The sequence below is a fragment of the Cyprinus carpio genome, unplaced genomic scaffold (assembly GCF_018340385.1).
Source record: "Cyprinus carpio isolate SPL01 unplaced genomic scaffold, ASM1834038v1 S000006809, whole genome shotgun sequence".
NCBI classification, from domain to species: domain Eukaryota; kingdom Metazoa; phylum Chordata; class Actinopteri; order Cypriniformes; family Cyprinidae; genus Cyprinus; species Cyprinus carpio.
The window spans coordinates 1,237,948-1,262,312 of record NW_024879395.1 but is presented as its reverse complement, the minus strand read 5'-3'; the positions used below and the strand labels follow the sequence as shown (position 1 = coordinate 1,262,312).

At 35.5% G+C, this 24,365-nt stretch overlaps 2 long non-coding RNA genes across 2 annotated transcripts; both read left to right on the top strand.

Annotated features, from left to right (window-relative positions):
- Positions 1 to 86: 86 nt before the first annotated feature.
- On the top strand, positions 87 to 1,366 carry LOC122144964. Its single transcript, XR_006159995.1, has 4 exons — positions 87 to 260; positions 362 to 534; positions 694 to 869; positions 1,200 to 1,366. It is a non-coding gene; the product is annotated as an uncharacterized LOC122144964 (long non-coding RNA).
- Positions 1,367 to 9,614: 8,248 nt separating this feature from the next.
- On the top strand, positions 9,615 to 23,809 carry LOC122144952. Its single transcript, XR_006159990.1, has 5 exons — positions 9,615 to 9,779; positions 16,934 to 17,110; positions 17,246 to 17,412; positions 23,266 to 23,440; positions 23,628 to 23,809. It is a non-coding gene; the product is annotated as an uncharacterized LOC122144952 (long non-coding RNA).
- The last annotated feature ends 556 nt before the right edge of the window (positions 23,810 to 24,365 follow it).

The window sequence follows — 24,365 nt, the reverse complement described above, 5'->3', positions numbered from 1 at the left end:
TTAATCTAATGAGTGTTAAATATTTTTAAAGTAAATTTTGCTGAAGTACAAAAAGATAAATAAAAATGTTGTTGTTTTGTGTTCAGGCTGAATAGTTTGTAAGCTGACAGAGAAAAAGCTATTCAGTTCTAGCTACTGTTCTCTCCTCCCAAACCCATCCTGAAAGAGTTGAACCTGAACAACAGCCGTCTGCTGGACTCAGGAGTCAAAAGAGATCTGTGAGGACTGAAGAATCCTGTGTGTGAGCTGAAGATACTCAAGTGAGAACATTTCACCATCAGATACACTCAACATCCTGTGTGTGAGCTGAATATGACATATTTGATGGCATTATTGATATTTTTGGATTTTCTTTTTTCAGGCTGAGCAACTGTGATCTAAATGAGGAAAGCTGTTCAGCTCTCAATTCAGTTCTCAGTTCAGCCTCTAGCAGTCTGAAGGAGCTTTGACCTGAGCAATAATAATCTGAAGGATTCAGGAGTGAAGCTGCTGTCTAATGCACTGAAAGAGAATTGCAAACTAGAGAAAACTCAGGTGATTTGACATGAACATATTAAAGGTCTCTGGGCCTGTTATTTGCCTTCATATTCAGCCATCGCTTTTTGTATGGATTTATGTTGTTCATGACATTTGTGGAGTCACTGATTAATCAGTCTGAATTACACTGAAGATACATTTTCATTTCCCTTCTAGACTTTCAGAGTGCAGTATCACTGAAGAAGGTTATAAAGCTCTGGCTTCAGCTCTGAGATCAAAACCTTCACACCTGATAGAGCTGGACCTCACAGGAAATGATCCTGGACAATCAGGAGTGAAGCAGCTCAGTGATGTTACTACAGGGATGAATGCTTTACAATAAAGAAAATCAGGTCATAATTGTCTTCATATATCTAAAAAACAAACATAGATGGAATATCAGCTGTATGTAAGTAGGGCAAGGGGATAAATTAGCTGGTGCAGCATTAGAAAGATGGGAAGAGGAACTTACAGAATTCCAATTCAAATCAGTTCACCAGTTACACAACTGAATTTCATGGATTTTGTTTAAAAAAAATAAATAAAAAACATAAATTATTATATAAATAATTTTTGCAAATTATTGCTTGTTTTCTGATTATTTTTCTTATTCGTATAATATAAATTTTCTCAATGAAACTGGAGACCGTTGTTATAATGATAAGGTCTTCTATTTCCTGTAGCTTTTTGAAAAGTCCTGCTGCACAGGAAGCGTGCAAGTATCTCACTAAAGTTCTGGGTAAAAGTCCATTACTACTGACAGAACTGGATCTGAGTGAAGATGAATTAAGAGATCTGGATGGAGAGAAACTCTCTGCTCTTTTGATGGAATCTCATAGCAAACTGGAGACGATGAGTGAGTGAACATGATTTATACATTCTATTATACAAACTTCTGTTTATTCATTATAAAAGTCTGTCAGTCACAAGTGTGATCAGATATGAAGAGATGTTGATCAGATATGTGTTGAATATGTGCTTAATATTAAATAATGTTTTTTTGTGTTCAGGCTGAATAATTGTAAGCTGACAGAGAAAAGCTGTCAAGTTCTAGCTACTGTTCTCTCCTCCAAAACCATCCTGAAAGAGATGAACCTGAACTACAGCCATCTGCTGGACTCAGGAGTCAAAGAGATCTGTGAGGGACTGAAGAATCCTGTGTGTGAGCTGGAGATACTCAGGTGAGTACATTTCAACATCACCTACACTGACCATTGAAGGAATGTTATATATTTGTTCAATCTGTTGCCTCCATAGATGGGGAAAAAAAAGTAAGGTCCTGTTTACACTTGATGATTTAATGCATTTTCACTGATTGAAGAGCTATCTGATAAAAAAATGTACAAGTTTAAAATGCCATCCAGAATGAATTTGAGACTACTTGCGATCTGATAACTCAAACCACTTGAAGCGGTGATTTGAGAGATGCATTTACACTTGTCCAGAAACATCTGGAAATGCATCTCATGGTTTAAACCACATGAATTTCCATGAAGCACATGAATGTATTTGCAGAGCCCATTTATGTGGCAAAGTGTGAATTGAACATGAAAACTCAGATAGCAATCTGATTGGTTGAGATGTAAGGAGAGACCAAGAGACCAAATATGCCCATACATCTGTAGACTAGTTTGTAATTTTTTTCATACAGACATCATACTATCCATATTAAACAATATTTTTCCGTTTCTGTAGATACACAACAAAAAACACTATAAACACTATAAAACTATATAATAACTATAATAACACTGCTATACAGTTAGGTTTTTCTTACATTTAGAATCAAATTTCACTACACATATGAAACAATCAGACTCTTTCTGACCATTAATAAATTGTAATTTATTAATCAATCCACACATAATGAAACCAGAAGTGGCTTACCTGTGTATTAAGCTCTAATGTGATTTGTCATGTTTTGGTGATCAGACTATTGAGCAGTAATTAATTAACTTAAACCACAATGTGAAATTAAAATCTAGTTGTATTTTCTGCAGACTTTCAGACTGCAGTATTACTGAAGAAGGTTATAAAGCTCTGGCTTCAGCTCTGAGATCAACCCTACACACCTGAAAGAGCTGGATCTCAGAGGAAATGATCCTGGACAATCAGAGTGAAGGAGCTAAATGATTTACTACAGGATCCCAAACTGTCAACTGAAGACACTGAGGTATGAGTGCTATTTAATTAATAAAATACAATTTTAGATGAAAAATAATTCAATTCTCAAAAAGGCATTTGTAAAAGCTTTAAATGATTACAGTTCCTGTCTCAACATTGTGAACATAAATCACTGTATGGCAGGTAATATCAATGTACTTCTACACCTGTCCAGGTTGTTACAAAGTCGTAGTGCAGATGAAGCCTGTAAATATCTAACTGAAGTTCTTCAAATTAAAAACCCGTTACTTCTGAGAGAACTGAATCTGAGTGAACATGAACTAGGAGACACACGAGTGAATCAGATCACTGCTCTACTGAAAGATAGACACTGTAAAACTCAGCACATTGATGTGAGTATTGTGTTCATTTATTATTGTAGATTTTAAGTACGTTAAAGACATCAGGTGACCAATATTCAGTAATCACTGAAGGTTGGCATTAAGGACTTTGTGTGTGTAAATTCTCCCTCTCATTTTCATCATTTTAGGTTGTGTGATTGTGGTCTAACAGAGGAAAGCTGTTCAGCTCTTGCTACAGTCCTGAGATCAAACCCCAGTCTCAAAGAACTTGACATGAGCAACAATAATCTGCAGGATTCAGGAGTGAAGAAACTCCAGAACGGATTAGAAAATACAAACTGCACACTGGAGAAGCTCAGGTGAGGAAAAATTAACCATTGCTTGATTTTTAGTAATAACATACCCTTTATTCAATGTTAAATAACTGCAGTAAAACAGTTTCTGTCAGATGAAATATGTTTTTATCTTTATTTTATTTTCTGTAGAATTTCAGACTGCAGTATCACTGAAAGGTTATAAAGCTCTGGCTTCAGCTCTGAGATCAAACCCTTCACACCTGATAGAGCTGGATCTCACAGGAAATGATCCTGGACAAACAGGAGTGAAGCAGCTCAATGATTTTACTGCAGGATCCAAACTGTAAACTGAAGACACTGAGGTAAGAGATTATGAAATAATGCAAAATAAATGACATGCAGGCTATTTTTCATAGAAAAATTATTTTAACTAGTTATAATGGATAGGGCTGGGCAATATTTTTTTTCTCCATATTATTCAATATCAATACTTATCACAATATTTATTTCATACTATTAATGAGGAATGAAATGTATTCCACACATTGTTTGGCTGTGAGAATAAATGTAAATATAGCTCGTTTTTTTTTTTTTTTTTTTTTTTTACAAATAAACTCCACAAAGTAAGCTACTTTTCTAAATTAGGGCTCTGTCCGATTCTGGTTTCCTTTTTTTATATTCTGTGTTTTATGATTTAATTTGTGTTTAGTATTAGAATTGGTGTTCAATTAAATTAATAACACTTTAAACAATTTAGTCACCCTTTTAAAATCAAAAAAGATCATTATCAAAAAGAAATATAATTTACAACAAAACATTGCATTATTAAAACTACTGGTTTCCCTGGTTTTAACATCACACAACTGATTATGTAGGTGTAGGCTAAATATCAAAAATTATTCAAAAGTTCTTTATCATGGATTTATTATTTCCGATATCAATCTATTACTCAGCCTTACTGAGACATCAAAGTAAATTGAAGATAAACCATTTCACTCTGTTTTCCATCAAAGTCAAATGCTGTTTTTGCCCATGTTTAGTAGAGAACTGAATCGAATCCTGCTTTAACTTCTCTTCTGCAGGTTTTTGGGTCCTGCTGCAAATGAAGCCTTACAGTATGTGACTGAAATTGTGGGGTAAAAACCCTTTACTCCTGAAAAAGCTGAATCTGAGGGGACATAAACTAGGAGACACAGGAGTGAATCAGATCTCTACTCTACTGCAAGATAAACACTGTAAACTCAACACACTGATGTAAGTTTTATATGTTATGATGACACCTTTCAATACTTGTAAACTTGCTGCTGGGTGTGTTCTATATATTTTTATACCAAAGAATGCTTACTGAACAATTACTGAATGCTTTTGTAATGTCATAATCATTAAGTAAATATTTTCTTTTAATACAGGCTAAATAACAGCGATATCACAGAAGAAAATTGTCATGTTCTTACTTCGTTTTTTGATTGAAAGCTTTAAATTCTGACAGTTCTGAATCTGAGTGGGACTAAACTCAGTAACTCAGGAATGAAGATCTTCTCGACTTTGTTTAAGAATGAACAGTGTAGACTGAAAAAAACTGAAGTAAGTAATTTAGTCATTGTGTAAAACAAAGGCCAACTACTACAAGAAAACTTTTATCATTTCCTTTATTTATATATATATATATATTCTTTTACAGATTTAATTCCATCTGTATTACTGAAGAAGCTTGCGCTGCTCTGACTTCAGCATTCAGTTCAAATCCTTCAAACCTGATAGAGTTGGATCTGAGTGGAAATAAACTAGGAAACTCCGGAGTGTCTGAAATCTCCACTCTAATGAAAAATTCACAATGCAAACTAGAGATACTCAGGTTAGGATTTTGGGTGAATCTAATCATGAATCTGTATAAAGCCCCAAACTGGCCAGTAAATGGGGTGAGAAATTTACACTCTCTAAGCCAAGTAAGGGATGATGTACATCCAGACAGTTGGTATCACAGAATAAACACTATAAGGCTGAGCAGGATTTTCATCATCCTGAAGGCATTATTCTGTGATGAAGGATGCAGGATGTAGACTGTCCCACTTATTACATGGCTACTTTCCATACAGATAAATAATTAGACATAAAGTATTGATCTGAGTTACATTATTTTATTAACTTTTTAAACTTAAATCTTCCACAAATACACACACACACACACACACACACACACACACACACACTTACACATAAAAAAAAAAAAACAGTTTCTAACAGACAGCTTATTTAGGCATAATGCACAGTCATATAATTAATTACACAGCTTTTCACCACTCAAATAAAGATGAGGACCTTGATCTTGCAACAAAATGAACACTTGCTGCAGACCCACTATTAATTCTGAAGTCCTCCAGTTTCATTTTACAGTAAATACAGTCGATAACTGAGGCAGAAGCTAGTAGCAGTTGCGTTTGAATTAAGCTAGAGAGAGTGCAGCAGTGTAATATGCAAGATGTGAAAAGAAGTGGTGCCCTCAAATAACCGGATAAGTGGTATGTTATGTATTAATGACAACAGTTTTTATCATGAGATAACATGTCTTGGAATGTCGCAACTCACCAGTCAGAATCAAGTATTCCAGAGAACAAAGTAATAAATGTGGGAAAATAAATCTCCAGCAGGAGTTCCTGTAATTATTAATTAGGAGGATGACATTCATGAAGAACCTCTTTCATTTACCAATGTCACTTACATTACTGAAAGAAAACACTTGCATTTATTTCTCTTACTTAAAAGAAAAAAAGGAAAAAAAGAAAACATCCTTATGATACAACCCTCATTTTGAAATCTTTTTTTAATTAAAGGGTTAATTATAAGAGTTTTTAAGTCAATTTGTTTCTTTTGTGATTCCTATAGACTTTCAAACTGCAGTATCACTGAAGAAGGTTATAAAGCTCTGGCTTCAGCTCTGAGATCAAAACCCTTCACACCTGATAGAGCTGGATCTCACAGGAAATGATCCTGGACAATCAGGAGTAAAGCAGCTCAATGACTTACTACAGGATAGAGCTGGATCACTGAAGACACTGAGGTGATCCATGATGGAATTATAAAAAAAAAAATCTATCCACATTATTTCACTAAAACAACAAAAATAAACCGTTTCACATAGAGAATCATATGTTATTGTTCATCAAGTATGAGTAGGAACTGAATTGAATCTATCATCTTCATCTTCCTTTCTGCAGGTTTTTGGGTTCTGCTGCAGATGAAGCTTGTCAGTATGTGAATAGAATTGTGGGTAAAAACCTGTTACTCCTGAGAGAGCTGGATCTCAGTGGACGGAAGCTAGGAAACAAACAAAGTGAACCAGATCGCTGCTATACTGCAGGATAAACACTGTCAACTTAACACACTGAAGTATTTCACTTTTTGTACTTCACAATTTTTTTTTTAATTTTAACTAGAAAGTCTAATGAAAACAGTCACTGTTGATCTTTAAAGGGCCGGAATGCCGGTCTTTGTTTTCGTTTGTGAAACATGTTGTGTGTAAGTTTAGAATGTTATGATGGTACAAACTCAAATTCAGTATTTTATTCAGAATACAACATAATGACATATCAAATGTTTAACCTGAGAAAATGTATCATTTTAAGGGAAAAAATATGTTGATTTTAAATTTCATGGCATGAACACATCTCAAAAAAATTTGGGACAAGGCCAGTGATGAGAAAATGTATCATTTTAATGTTATTTTTCTAACTGCAAACATCTGGGGACTGAGGAGACAAGTTGCTCAAGTTTAGGAATAGGAATGTTGTCCCATTCTTGTCTAATACAGGCTTCTAGTTGCTCAACTGTCTTAGGTCTCCTTTGTCGCATCTTCCTCTTCATGATGCATCAAATGTTTTCTATGGGTGAAAGATCTGGACTGCAGGCTGGCCATTTCTGTACCCAAACTACGCAGCCATGATGTTGTAATTGATGCAGTATGTGGTCTGTCATTGTCATGTTGGAAAATGCAAGGTCTTCCCTGAAAGAGACGACGTCTGGATGGGAGCATATGTTGTTCTAGAACTTGGATATACCTTTCAGCATTGATGGTGCCTTTCCAGATGTGTAAGCTGCCCATGCCACATGCACTCATGCAACCCCATACCATCAGAGATGCAGGCTTCTGATCTGAGCGCAACTTGGGTTGTCCTTGTCCTCTTTAGTCCGGATGACATGGTGTCCCAGTTTTCCAAAAAGAACTTCAAATTTTGATTCGTTTGACCACAGAACAGTTTTCCACTTTGCCACAGTCCATTTTAAATGAGCCTTGGCCCAGAGAAAATCGCCTGCGCTTCTGGATCATGTTTAGATATGGCTTCTTTTTTGACCTATAGTGTTTTTTTTTGCAACGGCGAATGGCACGGTGGATTGTGTTCACCGACAATGTTTTCTGGAAGTATTCCTGAGCCCATGTTGTTATTTCCATTACAGTAGCATTCCTGTATGTGATGCAGTGCCGTCTAAGGGCCCGAAGATCACGCGGCATCCAGTATGGTTTTCCGGCCTTGACCCTTACGCACAGAGATTGTTCCAGATTCTCTGAATCTTTGGATGATATTATGCACTGTAGATGATGATAACTTCAAACTCTTTTGCAATTTTTCTCTGAGAAACTCCTTTCTGATATTGCTCCATTATTTTTCGCCGCAGCATTGGGTGGAATTGGTGATCCTCTGCCCATCTTGACTTCTGAGAGACACTGCCACTCTGAGAGGCTCTTTTTATACCCAATCATGTTAACAATTGACCTAATATGTTGCAAATTGGTCCTCCAGCTGTTCCTTATATGTACATTTAACTTTTCTCGGCCTCTTATTGCTGCCTGTCCCAACTTTTTTGGAATGTGTAGCTCTCATGAAATCCAAAATGAGCCAATATTTGGCATGACATTTCAAAATGTCTCACTTTCAACATACATCAAGCCTGCATTTATTTGATCAAAAATACAGAAAAAACTGTAATATTGTGAAATATTATACAACTTAAAATAATAGTTTTCTATTTGAATATACTTTAAAAAAAATAATTTATTCCTGTGATGCAAAGCTGAATTTTCAGCATCATTACTCCAGCCTTCAGTGTCACATGTAACATCCTTTCACATGATCATTTAGAAATCATTCTAATATTCTGATTTATTATGAGTGTTGGAAACAGTTCTGCTGTCTAATATATTTGATGAATAAAAGGTTAAAAAGAACTGCATTTATTCAAAATAAAGAAAAAAAAACCTAATATTCTAATAATATATTTTCTTTGCTATCACTTTTTATCAATTTAAACACATCCTTGCTGAATAAAAGTATTGATTTTATTTAAAAAAAAAGAAAGAAAAAAATTACTGACCCCAAATTACTGACCAGTAGTGTATATCGTTATTACAAAATATTTATATTTTAAAAACATAGCTTCATTTTTTTTTTATTCATCAAAGTATCCTAAAAAAGTATCACATGTTCTGAAAAAATATTAAGCAGCAGAACTGTTTCCAACTTTGATAATGAATCATCATATTAGAATGATGTCTAAAGGATCATGTGATAATGATCATAAAAATTCAGCTTTGCATCACAGAAATAAATGATAATTTAAAGTATAATAAAATTTTAAAAACAATTATTTTAAATTTTAATAATATATCACAATATTACATGTTTTTCTGTATTTTGATCAAAAAAATGCAGGCTTGATGAGCAGAAGAAACTTCTTTCAAAAACATTAAAAATAGTAATGTTTCCAAACTTTTGACCTATACTGTATATATATTTATCTTTCTGTTACTCTAGTTTGTGTGTTGTGTCTGAAATAAACAAAAAAATATGTCCTGTCTTGTTTTCTTTCTCTGCAGGCTGAATAATAACAGTATTACAGCAGAAGGTTGTGCTGCTCTCACTTCAGCATTTAATTCAAAACCTGATAGTGCTGGATCTGAGTGAAAATAAACTACAGAACTCTGGAATGAAAAAGATCTGTCTTCTGTTGGAAAATCCTCAGTGCAGATTGAAGAAACTGAAGTGTGTATTTACATTTACATACTTTTATGCATGTTATATTATATATATTTAGTAATGTTTGCAGGTTAATTTAACTTGCTTAAATGAAAAAAAAAATCTGACTGTGAATAAAAAGACTAGAGGCTGAAAAATTCAGTTTTCAGCTCACTACTTGTATCTAATTTACACTATGATTGAGCCTAATGTTCTCCCTAACATCTCTTCTTGTTTGATTGAATGAACTAGTATATATAAACATATTGGCAAAGATTTTTGCACACTCCAAGGCAATAATTTGTTCATACATTTTTTTTTTCAATTCTCAGACTGCAGTATCACTGAAGAAGGTTATAAAGCTCTGGCTTCAGCTCTGAAATCAACCCTTCACACCTGATAGAGCTGGATCTCACAGGAAATGATCCTGGACAATCGGGAGTTAAGCATTTCATTGATTTACTACAGGATGAACGCTATAAATTCACCATCAGGTGATCAAAACCTTTGAATATTTATTAAAATTATACTTTAAAATAACCTGTAACCCATGCTGAACAAACATCACTAATCAGCAACAAAAACATTAATAATCAGTTGTTATCTTATGTCTTGTATTGATCCATTGTTTATTGATCACATCACACAATATGGAAGATTAAAATGGGCGGAATCAAGTATTTGTTTGCATAAGCCATAAACTCATTGTATTAACAGCACAGTGGAATTTTTAAAAAAATGTAAAGTCGTTAACACCAAAGTTCCAAAAATATAAAAAAATATTTTAAAAGAACTGTTGCATAGCATGTGTGACATTTCGAGCACACAGGCTCTTCATCAGACAACTGAACAACACTGATGTAACAATCTTTATAGGTCTACCTCCAGGTGATCAAAGGTCACATGAGCATACAGTATTATCATGATAATAATAATAATAATAATAATAATAATACCAAAACAATGACATATCAACCAAGGAGAAAAACAAAAGAAAAAATAAACAAACAATAAAACAAAACAAATGAAGCTATGCAAAATACAAGGATACAATTCTCAATGTATTGTCCAATAACATTAACTGATATCTACCTACGTACATAAATTCAGCTAATAACCACAAAACATTTATTATATAAATATAGATATCTTGTGTTTAAAGAAATTGACAAATATTAAAGTCCCCATTTAATCCTCTAGGGGACAACGTGTCTAGTGTATAAATCCAGAAAGCCTCATACTGTAAAAGCAATTTGTTAATATCACCTCCGTGACGCAGACACTTAACTAACTCAGTGCCTATGTACTGAAGAGTGTGGAAACTGAGTGTCTCAAATCTGCAAAGTGCTGTGCTATCAGACTTTTTGGATTGCGATGTCTAATTGAACATCGATGTTCAGAAATGCGAGTTTTCAGAGGTCTGCTAGTCTTGCCAACATAACATAAACCACAGGGGCAATACAACAGGTAAATGACTTTAGCCGTCTTACATGAAATAGTGCCTCAAATTTTACAAATTTTAGCCATGTGAGGATGAGGAGCAGGTTTCAAATCAGCTCTGACCAAAATATTTCAGAGATTAGGTGTTTTCTTATACACTAAACAAGGTGGTTTGTCAAAACATTTCTTGAGCTTGGAATCACTCTCTACAATATGCCTATGTTTCACTAAAACATTATCAGTGTCCTTCGAAACAGGCGAATATTGGATATAACAATAAACACAACGTTCAATTTATTATTATTTTTTCAACGAGACTCTCTTGTTGTGACACATCTTTAAAATTACTAACTGCAGCCTGAATCCACTCTTCTTGATATGATCGTTTTCTGAATCTCTCTGATAAAATTTGTGATTGCTGTTGAAAATTTTCATCACTGCTGCAAATACGGTGAATGCGACTAAATTGGGAAATTGGTAACAAAGGCTTTAATGGCACAGGACTGTCCGTTTAAAATAGTGTTATGGTCAGTTGGTTTGCGATACAAAGTAGTTTTAATGCCTGATGCAGTGCGAAGAACAAGCACATCCAAAAAATTAATTTTCTCTTGATGAAATTCCATCGTGAATTTCAACGCACTGCACTTATTATTAACCCAAACTATAAAACTCTAGTAGCCCAGATTCAGTACCATCATCAATGTATCGTTTTCATAGAACAATGTGTCTCAAGAAATCATTCTGCCCAGAATTTAACACAAACTGATGTTCAAACATCCCACAAAATAAAGATGCAAAAGCTGGTGCCATCATGGAATCCATGCTGACCCCTGAGATCTGCAAATAGTAATCTGGTCCAAACCAAATAATAATAATTATGTGAAAGCACCAATTTTGCCACGCTACTCAAACATACAGTACTTGGAACCTGACAAGGACATTGATCAAGGGAAAAACTCAATTCCAATTCTCTGAAATTGAACATTGGGATAAAGCAATTCAACATCCATGGTGACTAGAAGGACAGGACAACTAGGTAAATGTCACATTATAATAAGTTTGATAAAAATTTCCATTGTGTCTCTAATATAAGAAGGCACTAAAAGACGTGACTAAAAGTTGTAAATGGGGAAATCAACGAAAGCCAATTTTTTTTTTTTTTTTTTTTCTGTAAGTGACCCAATTGCTGCCACTATGGGTCTCCCAGAAGAAATATCCCTATTTTAGGCAGCCTGTATAGTACCAGTGTTATCGGATGCTCAACACACATATACTCATATTAAATTTTTTTGTCAACAAACCTAAATCCACAAAGAGTTTTAAAGTATTGTGTACAGATGTTTTGTAATGAGCCAAAGGATTCATACTCAGTGTTTTGTAAAAAAAATTAATTAGAAAGTTCTCTCTAAATACTTTGAATAACTATAGTCAAATCTTTTTTTTATATATATATATTTTTTTTTTTAATCCAAAAAGTCTGGTAGCACAGCACTTTGCAGATTAAAGACACTCAGTTTCCACTCTTCAGTACATAGGCATTGAGTTAGTTAAGTGTTGTGGAGGTGATACCAACAAATTGAATTTACAGTGTGAGGCCTTCTGGATTTATGCACTAGACAGGTTGTCCCCTAGAGGATTAAATGAGGACTTTGATATTCATCCATTTCTTTAAACACAAGATATCTATTTATATTAAAAAAAAAAAACTTTTTTTTTTTTTTTTCTGGTTATTAGTTGAATTTATGTACACAGGCAGGTATCAATTAATGTTATTGAACAATACATTGAGAATTGTATTCTTCTATTTTGCATAGCTTCATATGTTTTGTTTTATTGTTTATGTATTTTTTTCTTTGTTTTTTCCTTGTCTGATATGTCATTGTTTTGGTATTATTATTATTATCATCATGATAAATATTGTATGCTCATGTGACCTTTGATCACCTGGAGGTAGACCTATAAAGATTGTTACATCAGTGTTGTTCATTTTTCTGATGAAGAGCCTGTGTGCTCCAAATGTCACACGCTATGTGAAAGTTCTTTTGAAATAATTTTTTTATACTTTTGGAGCTTTGGTGTTGCCGACTTTACATTTAAAAAAAAATAATAAAAAATCCACTTGTTTCTTAGTCGAGCACCCAGCTTTCGCCTGCTCTATATTAACAGCACAGTGCAATCAGTTACTTACAACACTTCTACTGACCTGACAAAAATGCTGGATTTTAGCAAAACTTGCATATTTTGTCAAAAAATTAGTATTTCCAGTCCATTTTCACACACAAAAGTGAGTATTGTTTACATTTACTAATATCAAGTTCTCTTCAATCAGAACAAACTGAAAAAAATATGTTTATATAAATATATACACTAACTGGCCACTTTATTAGGTACACCTTGCAAGTACCAGTTGGGATCCCCTTTTGCCTTCAGAACTGCCTTAATTCTTCGTGACATAGATTCAATAAGGTGTTGGAAAACATTCCACAGAGATTTTGGTCCATATTTGACATGATAGCATCACACAGTTGGCTGCAGATTAGTCGGCTGCACATCCCATGAGGTGAATCTCCGGTTTCACTACATCCCAAAGGTGCTCTATTGAATTAAGATCTGGTGACTGTGGAGGACATTTGAGAAAGTGAACTCATTGTCATGTTTTGAGCTTTGTGACATGATGTAGTATCCTGCTGGAAGTAGCCATCAGAAGATGGGTACACTGTAGTCATAAAGGGATGGACATGGTCAGCAACAATACCCAGTTAGACTGTGTCATTTAAACAATGCTTCAGTTGGTACTAAGGGGCCCAAAGTGTGCCAAGAAAATATCCCCCACACCCATTACACTCACCAGCAGCAGCCTGAAAACCGTAGAGACAAGGCAGGATGGATTAATGCTTTCATGTTCTTTACGCCAAATTCTGACCCTACCATCTGAATGTCGTGGCAGAAATCGAGACTCATCAGACCCAGGCAACATTTTTTCCAATCTTCTGTTGTCCAAATTTGATGAGCCTGTGCGAATTGTAGCCTCCGTTTCCTGTTCTTAGCTGACAGGAGTGGGGCCCAGTGTGGTCTTCTGCTGCTGTAGCTCATCTGCTTCAGGGCTTGACGTGTTGTGCATTCAGAGATGGTATTCTAACATAATACATTTCTTTCTCAACCAAGGGGTTGTAAAGAGTGGTTATTTGAGTTACTGTTGCCTTTCTATCATCTCTAACCAGTCTGCCCATTCTCCTCTGGACCTCTGACATCAACAAGGGCATTATCGTCCACACAACTGCCCGCTCACTGGATATTTTCTCTTTTTTTGGACCATACTCTGTAAGCCCTAGAGATTGTTGTGCGTGAAAATCCCAGTAGATCAGCAGTTTTTGAAATACTCAGGGACCAGCCCCATCTGGCACCAAAATGTTGAGTGAGGTTGAGTTCTAAAGTATTTTACTTGTGATTTAATTGTAATGGTGGAGACAGCGAGACAGCAAAAGAAGATCACTGATCCTTTACATGTAATTCGTCCCTCGGACTTGGCCATTGGACTCGCCAAATGTTCTCGTTGGTCTCGACCGAGTCCGCAAAAAAAAAAAAAAAAAAAAAAAATATCATTCTCCTTCAAAACAAAACCACATTTGCATGATGTTGCGACTGAAACATGTGGAAAACGCTAGGCGCGCTGCTTTCTCCTTTTTCACAAAGCACTTTGTAGCCTGCGCTCTATGCTTGCACTCCAGTGGCGTCTGCTGTTGCTAAGCAACCAAGACCTGCTCTCCATGAAGATGCAGAAGTTTCAGCAAAAATGGATTACCTGCACTAAAAAAATCCCTTGCAGTAGCTCTGCTAATAAATTCCATTTTAAAAATGGCTATCCTTGTACAGCTATGATCAGCTGTTTCTCCATCTTGGCTTAGCTGTTCAATTTTTTGCCGTATCTGCATCCGGATACAACGTCGGACAGTTACTGTGATAAGACCGTTATGACTTTTTATCTTTTTTTTTTTTCATAGTTATCACTGAAACAAGGTATGTCGTGTTAAACTAAAATAACTATTAATTTCTAAAATAATATTTATCATGCAAGCAGAGAGATGTCATGACAAACGTTTAGTGATCATTTGAACGCGATCGAATCCATTCAATGCGCACATTTTCATTACGCAGAACTCTTTAAGCGAGTCTTAATGTTTAGTGAACTTCACTTAACAAATGTGCGTGTGCCGCGCAAACCAGCAAAAGATAAAGATGCAAACATGTAGGACAAGTAGAAAATGTATCTGTATCTAAGCTGATTATTAGCCTACTTTTGAGAGAGAAGTGGTATGGTTTTTGAGGAGAGAGACGCGCAACGCGGCTGTTTGATTGGTGAGCGCGCGCTGTGCTTGTTTCATTCATTCGTTTTATATCGTAGCCTAAGGTTTAAATCATTGCCTTTTAAATATATACAAATAATAGAATGTGTATGATGTACTATGAGATATTACTCTTGCAAAGCTCTGATTTCTGAGAGATGCACGGAGAGGCAACAGAAATGCGGTGTTTGATTTGCGCTCTTTTCACTCATAAAGTTTACATTCATTCACTTCCCACTCGTGACTTTAGAGGTCTGTGTATAATATTGCTCTGATCCCCTGGCTCAACTGTTATCTAGCAAACACCAGACTGTGCCAACTTCCGCCGACTATTCAGGCAAAATTATCCTTGTCCGTTTATTCGTTTTTGAAGGCGTTATATGTGCCATTCCGAATAAGGTATTCGGCTTCAGGCACAACCCTAATTATTACATTACATAGGTTATTTTTTTACATGCAAACATAGATATGGTCATAGAAAGTAACAGCTCCACGCATAAATTGTAATCCTAATATTCACGTCGTACTTGGCAAACACTTTGTATGCATTATGGTTAATGCATGCTGGAGTAGTCGATTGTTTCCGACAGCGCCGATGCCAAGCCCTAGTACAGTATGACAAAAATGTTGCTGTATTTATGTGTGCGCATGCCCATTAGAGCCAAACGTATCGCTTCTAGCCTTAACTGCGCGCATTTGTCATATCCCGATCTTTGCGTGTGTGTGTGTGTGCTGCGCCAAGCCAATCAGTCATTTTAATTTTTTGACCACAGACATAATCACAGCAAACAGCAGCATTATAAAGTAAAAAAAAATGTAAATAAAGTACATAAAAATAATTTTGACCCTACAGCTCCAAACTCGGTTCTAGAGGGCCGGGTGTCCTTTAGAGTTTAGCTCTAATTAAAACACATTGAACCAGCTAATTAAGCTCTTACTAGACACACTAGAAACTTCCAGATAGGTGTGTTAAGGCCAGTTGGAGCTAAACTTTTCAGGGCATTGGCCCTCCAGGATCTAGTTTTGGAGAACCCTTATCCTACAGAGCTGTTACTCTGCACATGCTTTTTGATCATTACAAATAATAATGTAAAATTATTTTCTTAGAATAGGAGATATGTTGTCTCTCGCATCACATACATTATCAGTAGTTAAGTATGTGGTCTTGAAGAGGATCCTTTTTTCTCTCATTTGGACTCGGTCTTGACTTGGACTCGAAACTTTTGGACTTGGACTTGACTTGGACTCGAACCTCTTTGGACTCGGTCTTGACTTCGGTCTCGACTAGTCCTGGACTTGAACTTGATTTGGACTCGACAAAGCTGGACTTGACTACAGCTCTAGGCACCAACAACCATTACATGTTCAAAGTCACTTAAATCCCCTTTCTTCCCCATTCTGATGCTTGGTTTGAACTTCAGCAAGTCGTCTTCACCACATCTAGGTGCCTAAATGCATTGAGTTGTTGCCATGTGAGTGGCTGATTAGCAATTTGTGTTATCAAGCAATTGAACAGGTGTACCTAATAAAGTGACCGGTGAGTGTACATCTATAAACAATCGTTTATTAAAGAAAAACATTCTATAGTCCTTATTGGTTGTCACCCAAAAGCTATTATCTGTCTTCAGTGAGCATTAGTTTATGGATCTAAAATTAAACCTAAAAAGGTATGTTTAGAAACAAAATCCAAACTCTAGGAACAGCTAAAAAACAATTTGAACATGACACTAATACATTAACTATGGAAACATATTAGTGGGGGATGATCTGTGTTTTGTTGAATTCCACCTGTAAGCAGCATAGGAGGGAGCAAAAGGTATAAAATTACAACACGATTATGTAATCTAAAATTTTATTCTACTTAGGTTTTTGAAAAGTCTTGCTGCCAGAGGAAGCATGTGACTATCTCACTAAAGTCCTGCAAATAAGTCCGTTATTACTGACAGAACTGGATCTGAGTGAAGATAAATTACGGGAGATCTGGATTGGGAAAAGCTCTCTGCTCTTTTGATGGACTCTCATAGCAAACTAGAGACAATGAAGTGAGTCAACATGATACATTATATCTTCTCTGTTTATGCAATATAAAAGACATGTGTAAGCAGAAAGACCTGCTGATCTGATGATGTGTGTTGAATATGTGCTGAATAATAAATAATGCTGTTTTTTGTGTTCAGGCTGAATAATTGTAAGCTGACAGGAAAAAGCTGTTCAGTTCTAGCTACTGTTCTCTCCTTCAAAACCATCCTGAAAGAGATGAACCTGAACAACAAGCCATCTGCTGGACTCAGGAGTCAAAACAGATCTGTGAGGGACTAAAGAATTCTAAACTGAAGATACTGAAGTGAGTATATTTCACTATCAGATACACTCAACACCATAGCAATCACAAGAATATTATATATTTATTGAATCTGCTAACCTACAGAGGAGGGAAAAATGTAAGATTTTATTTTTATATATATTCAATAAATGCACATAGACACATATTTGTTAAGACGTTTTACACAAGACAAATGGTTGTCATGAAAATCTGGTGAAATATCCATTCCAATTAGAATAAAACAGCTGATCAATCAGACCATAATGAATGTTCGCATGCTGTCAGTGTTTTTTTTTTTAATCATCTTGGAGAAAATCAACACAGCAGTACAGAGTATGAAAAAGACAATACAGAAAAGCTGAGCGGATGTGGCGGAAGACGAAACTTAAAATTCACTATAGCATCTATAAAGACAGCCTTCGTGCTTTTAATGTGAAACTAGCCACAGCTAGATAGACTTTCTTCTCCAAACCTTATAAACAGTAACTTAAACAACACTCACACTCTTTTTGCTACTGTTTTGAGAGACTGACACAAACCCCCAAAGTTAGATTGCCAGTGAAATGCTTTCCGACAACAAATGCAATCAATTTGCTTCCTTCTTTTCTGAGAAGATCAATAATATCAGGAATGCAATTAGCAGACAGATTTGACCGCAATATCAAAAAGAAGATACTATGTCTGCGTTTGAAGAAATTAATAGCAAAATTTTGAAAAAAAAAAAAAAAGTAGTAGCATAGCACCTTAAATCATCAACCTGCTATCTTTGACACACTTCCCACATATTTTTTTCAAAAGAGTGCTTAACTATTTGGAAGCAGATCTCTTAGAAGTGGTGAATGCCTCACATCTTTCTGGGACTTTTTTCAAACTCCCTGAAAAACTGCAGTTGTTAAAAGCTTCTTTATGAGAGAGATCTTTATTGATGAATGTTTATTGAGTATATGCCATTATCAAATCTTCCTTTTATAGGAAAGATTATTGAAAAGGTGGTTTTTAATTCGCTGAACATAAATACTTAAACTCAAATGGATACCTGGACAATTTTCAATCTGGTTTCCAACCACAGCACAGAGACAGCGCTCATTAAGATAATAAATGATATTCACTTAAATTCTGATTCTGGCAATTATTAGTTCAGTGGTAGTACTACTAGATCTCAGTGCTGTGTTTGACACTGTCGATCATAACATACTACTAGAGAGACTGGAAAACTAGGTCGGGGCATTCTGGGATGGTAATCAGATGGTTCAGGTCATACTTAGAAGGGAGACGTTTTTATGTGAGAATAGTAGAGCATAAGTCTAAGTTTAATTCTTGGCTTAATTCTGGCACCCCTCTTGTTTAGCCTGTATATGCTCCCACTAAGTCAGATAATGAGAGAGAACCAAATTGCCTATCACAGCTATGCTGATGATACCCAGATTTACCTAGCCTTATCTCCAAATGACTACAGCACCATTGACTCCCCTCTGCCAATGCACTGATGAAATTAACAGTTGGATGTGCCAGAATTTTCTTCAGTTTAACAAGGAAAAAAACTGAAGTCATTGCATTTGAAAACAAAGATGAAGTTCTTAAGGTGAATGCATACCTTGACTCTAGGGATCCAACAACTAAAAATCAAGTCAGGAATCTTGATGTGATTCTGGGGACAGACCTTATTTTCAGTAGCCCATGTCATGGAAGCAGTAACTAAATCAGCATACTATCATCTAAAAAACATTGCAAGAATTAGATGTTTTGTTCCAGTCAAGACTTGAGAAAAAACTTGTTCATGACTTATTACCAGCAGGATGGACTATTGTAATGGTGCTTCACACTGGCCCTTCCAAGAAGACCATTAGATGGGCTGCAGCTCATCCAGAAACGCTGCTGCCAGAATTCTGACTAGAACCAGAAAATCTGAGCATATCACACCAGTCCTCAGATCTCGAGACACTGGCTTCCAGTTATATTTGGGATTGATGACTTTTACTCGTTTTTATATCACTCAATAGCCTAGGAAAGTGGTCAGCAACAGGCGGCCTGCCAGGCCAAGGTGGCCCGCCATCTATAATATCTGTCCCATGGCCGCAGGCAGATTGATAGCGGCTATTTCTGAAAATAGATCTCTCATGACAGCAACAATTACCATTCTCTTACTCACAATTAGAGTATGTGAGCGGAGGTCCGGAGTGGGAGTGGTGTGATTTTGACTGGAGCGAAGAGCAGATTTTTAAAAGACGGAGCGTCATGGTTTTCAACTCACTCCAAGAGCGCTCCACTACCACTCCATCATGAGTACAGTTCGTGCCAACGGCCAGTATGTGAGCGGAGCGGAGCAATTTTGATTGGAGCGAGGGGCAGATTTTTAAAAGTTATATTTTTTAAAATATAACTGCATATTTAAGAATTCACATTGATGGCTATGGACATTAGCGAGAAGTTATAGTTCTCAAGGAATTTGTTTGTTCCTTCTAAATAGCCTACTGAATATTGTCAGCTGAATGCATGATTTAAACAAAGACTATAGCACACAAAATCGCTCTCTCTATAATGGAATTCAAACAAATGTAATCTTACAGTGCTACTTCATCTGTATCCGATTTCGAATGAGCAGAAATCTGTAAGAAAAGCATCGATCCATAGGTAAAATAATTGATGAAAAATTAGTTATTTTTCATCACAAAAATTTGAACATCAAAAAGCAGCAATTATACCTTGTAATGCTGACAACCATGTCATTAGCTTGCCATGTGGTACGAAAAAAGTTTGCACACTAGTGTTCCAATAAGCCACGTTTAAACTCTACTGTTATTCTATATATTTAGTTTTTTATGTGTTTCAAACATACTGAAATACTTTACGCACGAAGTGAAGGGTGAAGGCGGGAGCGGGGTTTCTGATTTCAGTGAGCAAGGAGCGAGTGATTATTAAATGCTCGGAGTGGGTGTAGAAGGGGAAAAATTGTTGATGCTTCACTTCGCTCACATGCTCTGCCGGACACCGCCACAAAAAAAATATGGCTTTTTGTTAATGACTGTCCTCCTACAGGATTTAACAAAGACAGCTCACTACCAGTTAGTTACAAAAGACACTGTAACAGTATGTCACAGGCAATTCTAGTTGCATTTTTCCTCAGTTATTTTTCTTAAATTATTCTTTGACTATGTTCTTGGCCCGCCATCTAATGGTGACATTCTTTTTTTGCCCGATGCCAAACTTACTTGCCAACCCCTTGGCCTAGGGACCTAAATACATAGCAGATATGTTCACTGAATATAAACCTAATAGTCCACTCAGATCATTAGGATCGAGTTAGTTAGAAATATAACAAGGGTTCACACAAAAAAGGGGAGTCTGCTTTTAGTTAGTTATGCTGCCCGTAGTTGGAAACCAGCTTCCAGAATAGATCAAATGTGCTAAAACTTTAGTCACATTTAAATGCAGACTCACAAACTCATCTGTTTTAGCTGTGCATTTTATTGAATGAGCACTGTGCAATGTCTGAGCTTATTGCACTATATTTTATGTACAGGTGCAATCTCAAAAAAATTAGAATATTATGGAAAAGTTCTTTATTTTTTGTCATTTTTTTATTCAAAAAAAGAAAACTTTCTTATATTTTAGATTCATTACAAGCAAACTGAAATATTTCAATTTGTTTTTTTTTTTTTTTTTTTTTTTTTTTTTGATGGTTTATGGACTTACAGCTTAGGAAATAAAAAAAAAATTCAGTATCTCAAAAAAATTAAAATATTTTCTCAAAGATCAATCAAAAAAGATTTACAATACAGAAATTGTTCAAGGTCTCCAAAGTAGGTTTAATAATGCACTCAATACTTGGTTGGGACTCCTTTTGCAACGAATTTACTGCTTCAATGTGACGTGGCATAGAAGCGATCAGCCTGAGGCACTGCTGAGGTGTTATGAAAGCCCAGGTTGCTTTGATAGTGGCCTTCAGCTCCCCTGTATTGTTTTGTCATAATGTTACTTATCTTCCTTCACAATACACCATAGATTCTCTGTGAGGTTCAGGTGAGTTGGGCTGGTCAATCAAGCAGAGTAATATCATGGTCATCAAACCACTTGGAAGTGGTTGTGGCACTGTGGGCAGGTGCTAAGTCCTGCTCCAAAATGAAATCAGCATCTCCATAAAGCTTGTCAGCAGATGAAAGCATAAAGTGCTCCAAAATCTCCTGGTAGATGGCTGCATTGACTTTGGACTTGATAGAATGAACAATGAACCAACACCAACAGACGTCATGGCAACACCAAATCATCACTGACTTCGGAAAATTCACACTGGACTTCAAGCAGCTTGGATTCTGTGCCTCTCCAGTCTTCCCCGAGACTCCAGACCTTGATTTCCAAATGAAATGCAAAAATTTACTTTCATCTGAAAAGAGGACTGTGGACCACTGAGCAACAGTCCAGTTCTTTTTCTCCTTAACCCAGGTGAAATGCTTTTTACGTTTTTTTTTTTTTTTTTTCTGGTTCAGGAGTGGCTTGGTTCTAGGAATGTGACAGCTGTAGCCCTTTTCTTAAGATGTCTGAGCGTGATGACTCCAGCTTCAGTCCACTCCTTGTGAAGCTCTCCCAAGTTCTTAAATCGGCTTTTCCTGACAATCTTCCCAAGGCTGTGGTCATCCCTGTTGCCTGTGCACATCTTCCTATCACACTTTTTCATTCCAGTCAACTTTCTATGAATATATTTCGATAAAGCACTCTGTGAACAGCCAGCCCTTCAGCAATGACCTTCTGTGACTTACACTCCTTGTGGAGGGTGTCGATTATGGTCTTCTGGACAACTGTCAAGTCAGTAGTCTTTCCCATAATTGGTGGTGGTTGCATGTTCTAAAACTAGCCCAGGAGGTACCCGTTATTTATACTCAAAATTAATCATACTATTCAAGCTCAAATGGCATATTCTAATTTTTTGAGATACTGAATTTTATTTTTCCTAAGCTCTAAGTCGTAACCATCAGAATTAAAAACAAACAAAAAAAAAACTCTTGAAATATTTCAGTTTGTGTGCAATGAATCTAGAATATAACAAAGTTTCTTTTTTTTTTAATTAAATTACAAAAAAATACCCTTTTCCAAGATATTCAAATTTGCTTGAGATGCACCTGTATAATTTTCTATTCTTAACTGTTTTAAATTCATTTTAAGTCTCTTTAAATCAAATTTTAAATTTAAATTAAAAATTTAAATTCCTTGTTTTATTGTTGTGATTAATTAATTAATTGTATTATTATTATCTTTTTTATGTAAAGAACTTTGAATTACCTGTGTGTATGAAATGTGCTTTTTAAATAAACATGCCTTGTCTGCCTAATAGAAAGGTTTTCTATTTTCCATCCCACTATATAGAAAACCCATTATTGCCCATTATTTGCAAACTCTCCATTACATTTTGCCTCACATTTACAAAACAATCTGCAGTCAAATGCTCAGGGGAAAAAAAAACACAACACATAATCCTCTGATGTATTAAAAAATTAAACTATCCACATTGTTTCTGATTCTGTGATCTTTACGAGTCTGTGCAGAGACAAAAAAGGCAGGGCCTATGGTGCATGATGTATGACTATTTGTCGATGTCTTGTTCTATCAGCACATACATGCAAATCAAGGCAAATTGATTTATCATGTCATGTCTCTTTAAGATCAAATTTAGAACTCAAACCATATATAATGCAGCAGTAAACAGATTCCTGGTGATCTATAAACTGATTGCTGGTCTGGATTTCTGACCAAAATAATTAATCTCACACATTTGTGATAAGTTTGTAGTGTGATTTTTTTTTTTTCATATTTAGTGATTTTATAGTAATTAATCTAAACTTCAATGCAAATTTGTTTTTACTTTTTTTTTTTTTTTTGTAGACTTTCAAACTGTAGTATTTCTGAAGAAGGTTATAAAGCTCTGGCTTAAGCTCTGAGATCAAATCCTTCACACCTGATAGAGCTGGATCTCACAGGAAATGATTCCTGGACCATCAGGAGTGGAGGAGCTTATTAATGTACAGCTGAATCAGTGCTGTATGCTGAAAACACTAAGGTAAGTATCCTTCTGATTAATAATGTTTAACAGTCTTAAAGCAATTTTAGTTTGAAGAGAACTTAAACTGTCAAGCACATTTATAAAATTTGAAATGACTAACATCCCTTTCACAACATTGTCAAAATATATCACTACATGGCAGGTAATGTCATTGATTTTTTTTTTGTATTTCTACTGTGTCCAGGTTGTTACAAAGTCCTGATGCAGACGAAGCCTGTAAAAAATCTGAGTAAAGATTTTAATATTAAAAAACCTGTTACTCCTGAGAAAGTTGAATCTTAGTGGACGTAAACTAGGAGAAACAAGAGTGAATCAGATCATTGCTCTACTGCGAGATAAACACTGTCAACTCAACACCATGATGTGAGTATTATGTTGTTTTTTATTATGAGGAGTAGTATATTGTTATTGTAGATGTTAGAGTATTATGTGTAGTATTTACTATTGTAGATTTTAATGTGTCTTAAAGAAATCAGGTGATTAAAGCACAATAATTTCCAAGAATCACTGAATATTGGCATCAAGTACTTTGTGTTTGTAAATTCTTTCTCGTATGTTCATCATTTTAGGCTGCGTGATTGTGGTCTAACAGAAGTAAAGCTGTTTAGCTCTTGCTACAGTTCCTGAGATCAAAACACCATTCTGAGAAAGAGCTTGGACATGAGCAACAATAATCTGCAGATTCAGGAGATGAAGAAACTCCAGAACGGCTTAGAAGATTACAAACTGCAACCTGCCGACACTCAGGTGAGTGAAATTAACTTTGATTTTAATAATACAATTTTATTTTGTTCACTTAAAATATAAACTTTAGTAAAGATAGATAAAAAAAAAGAAAAGAAAGGAAAAAACAAAAAAAAAAAAAGAAAAGAGATGATGAATTGCTTTTCACTAATCAGAAAATAAAAGAAAATGCTTTGAC